This window comes from Cibotium barometz, chromosome 48, assembly GCF_041138505.1.
Source record: "Cibotium barometz isolate CiBa-2024 chromosome 48, ASM4113850v1, whole genome shotgun sequence".
Lineage (NCBI taxonomy): Eukaryota > Viridiplantae > Streptophyta > Polypodiopsida > Cyatheales > Cibotiaceae > Cibotium > Cibotium barometz.
This window is the reverse complement of record NC_141093.1, coordinates 24,107,718-24,111,256: the sequence shown is the minus strand read 5'-3', so window position 1 is coordinate 24,111,256 and position 3,539 is coordinate 24,107,718. Positions and strand designations below refer to the sequence as shown.

General features: G+C 43.6%; 1 long non-coding RNA gene across 2 annotated transcripts; it reads right to left on the bottom strand.

Annotated features, from left to right (window-relative positions):
• Positions 1-316: 316 nt before the first annotated feature.
• LOC147610984 (uncharacterized) lies at positions 317-2,647 on the bottom strand. Of its 2 annotated transcripts, none has more exons than XR_015263928.1 (2): positions 909-2,647; positions 317-808 (listed from the first exon to the last, which is right to left on the bottom strand). It is a non-coding gene; the product is annotated as an uncharacterized LOC147610984 (long non-coding RNA). The 2 variants fall into 2 exon arrangements; XR_015263929.1 differs by having other exon boundaries at positions 960-2,647.
• Positions 2,648-3,539: the final 892 nt, after the last annotated feature.

The following is a 3,539-nucleotide window of genomic DNA, read 5'->3' as shown; positions in this document are numbered from 1 at the left end:
TATATATACATACAACATACATATTTATATGTATACACTCCACAGCCCACTATATATATATATGTGTGTGTGTGTGTGTGTGTGTGTGTATCAATATATATATATATATATATATATATTGACGTACATATATATGTATACATACAACATACATATATATATGTATACACTCCACAGCCCACCTACCCCACCTCTGCACTGGCCCAGGAAATGCAACCTAATGTATTCAAAAACAGAGAAAAAAGACATTCAGCTTTTAAACTATGCCCCAAAAGAACACTCAAGGCCAGGAGGAGGAGAACAACTCTAGTAATAAGAAGGAACAAGCAAAAGGCTTTTCATGCAAGGCAAAGAAAAAACAAACCTAAGGCTTTACATCATCTCCAGATCCTATTACCTGTAGACTCAGTGCCCATGCTCTGCATCCTCATTAGACATATTATGCAAAATGTCAAAGTGAGATTGCCATTTTCCTTGAGACAGCAGCCACGCATACCTTTGAACATGTGCCTAGGCACGGCTTGGCACGGCACCCTGGCAAGCATGTCTACTTCCCAGCCAATGCGCATCTTTAAAAGCTAAGATCCCCTTTAGATCTTAAAGACTATTGATCATTTTTTTTAAATGTTGGGCGGAGCAATGCACCCCACATTCGCCACCACCAGGTCATGCATGCTGAAATGATATTTACATCCAGATGATACTCAACTTGCCGGTGACAGCATGCTAGTTGCAACAGTCCTATGCATAAAGCATTAGTCTTCTTCTTGCTTCAAATTATCAGCATGATGCTCATGCATGCTACCACCTACAGACACATAAAACACAAATATGAGTACATGCATCACAAACATGCACAATAAATAAAAAATATTATTAATTGAGAATTTGAGCCTCCTTCCACTGACATTGCTCACTCTAGAGTCTAAACAAGTGGTGGCTCCAAGAAGATGCAACGCCTGGCCTATCCTACTTTTGCAAACAAATCTTCATGAGAATCCATTGTTTCATCTCGCAAATGCTGCTCTCCAATGCTGTCAGGTATGCTATGTAGAAGGGAAAGGTATAATGCCTACCCTGTTATCATGCACCCAGAAAAGCTTTAGGCATGAGTTACTCATACACCAGTAATTACATACAGAGCTAAAACACTCAGGTTCACATGATAGAAACAACTGGTTTGGAAAGGGCCTTAAACGCTCCTGTCTCTGTGTATGTTCATGTTTAAGTTTGACTAGCAGAAACCTGGAACCCTGCCATACACTATGTCTTCCAACAAGATGTTCTGCTCTATCCACTCTTGTATGCCACCTGCTCAAGACAGAGAGTACATGGAACATAAAAAGAGTATAGATTTCAAGAGAGGGAACTGCTTACAGCCCATCATGGTCGCTTGTTGGCAGGAGGCCATAAACTGCTGGCACTTAAATCTGTCTCTTGAAATTTAAAAAATGGACAAATCAGCAGTTTCAAGAATCAGCACTGCAGATTTTTTCTGTGTGTGTGCAATAGAAAGCTGACTCAAGAATACTCTCTGTTCCCGGCACTGGGAATGGCCAGGGCCCTGACTCCAAGAAGTACATTCCCAGCACTCTCTTGATGGAACTCCTTGAAGCCTGAAGAACCATGCTAGAAAGACAAACTCCATACTCTTCACCTGAGCAAGAAGAAAGAAAGAGGGCCTTCATACATGGTTAAGTCCTTAAAAAAACAAAGCAAGGTACTCAAAGTCACAAGATCAGGTTGCAAGGGCATCTTCTCCAGAAGTTTTGAGCCTTATCTACAGGACCTGCATTATTGCAAGTAATAAGGACATTAAGGAATCTTATCCCTATGAAATGCACAGCAAACCTTTTTCAATCCTTCTTCGCCAATCTTAATGCGAAATTGTGAGGCCCTAACTATGGCCGTGATGGTGCCACATGCTTTAAGCTGCAAATGAAGGTGACAGCACACCCTCCCATACAATTGATCAAACATCAATTATTGCCGTCCACCAAGAACCAGAAGCTCATCAAGCACTTCGTGTGCGCCTGCAAGCGAGCCACATTTAGCATCCTTGTCCACCAAAGCATTACACGCGACCTCTTTGCACGAGGATGGAGGGTAAAGTAAGCATGGTTCAATGTTGTGTGCATGCCTACCTCCATGCCAAGCATCCGTGCTGAGCATGTCTTGACCATATTTATCAGGCAATGTGCAGACTGTTGAAGGTCTTGCACATATGCCGACAACCTGCATATGGATTTGGGGAAGGTGATCCATGCTTAGCATAGAGGGGCATACCCAAGCATGTGAGTTGCGCATGCCCATGTCCATGTGCAAGCTTAGCATAGCTTTAGTTGAGATCTTTGTCTGCACTTTGGAAAGGTACATGAAAACTTGGACGGGTGTGCTACGCAATCTTTGTCGAAGGGATTGAAGCTTAGAGACTACCTTGTTTAAGTTTTCTCTGTCGTACAAGGGGTGGGTCGTACAAGACTGTAAGGAGTGCGTAGCAGACCGCCCACATCGTCATGCTCGTGCGAGAGGTTTCTTTGAACGCAACACTTCGGTGGACATGGTAGGCCACTACGGCCCGCTTGCAAAAGCACAAGACGTGTTTGACCAACAAAGCCGCAAGGTATGGTTTGAGCGTGACCTATAATTCTACCGGTTATAATACGATTTTGCAGTTTTATATATATATATAACACCACCTAAATAGGAAAGCCCTAAAATGGATGACAAAGTCTAAAGAGAGGGTAGAGCCGAAGACCTAGGCGAGTGGGGATGTGGCTATTAACTCACGCGTGCATGCTCACTTGAGTATGAAATGGTTTGCAACTGGGGAGACTGGGATCAAGATGATTCGGAAGACATGAAGGTCCCCCGTGAGAAGGAAGAGGGGACCTCGGATGCGAAGAGGGTGCATGCGTCCTAATCCTCACTCTATTCAGCCAGCCAACGCCAAGGTATGTACAAGGATCCCTGCCAACTTGGTAAGATTTATGCAGTGCAATCCTTTTTTTGTCCGGGTAGGCCACCTTCTAAAGTAGAATTAGGAAGATGGCTACATGAAGATATATTTCAAGAAAAGGTAGTTTCGCAAATGTGTTATCTTAGAAAGTGCTTTTTTATGTTTTATTCATAAAATGACAGTCTGTCTCTGATCTTTTTGCGAGAGCGCCTCTGTTTATGAGTCCCAAGCTTGTGCATGCAGTAACTTTCGATCCTCTGTTCAATGTTAACAAAATCCTGAAAGAGGCGTGTCCTGTCTGGGTCGAACTTATCGATCTCCCTCCCTAGCTCCGACCGCGCGCTTAGGGATCTAGCCTCCTCTCTGGGGTCGATTTTGTGTATTCCAAAGGAGGACGACTCCAACCGGCAAGCGAATAGCATCTGTATATCCTGGAACATGGGGGTTTGAAACCCTCAAATCCATTGAAATTGATCTGGGGGAACTGGGGAAGATTGAGCTAGCCCTAAAATTTGGTCCCTTCCTTGGGGCCTACTTCAAATGTGGAGGTTTTAGGCACATAGCCAGATTCTGTGAGAAT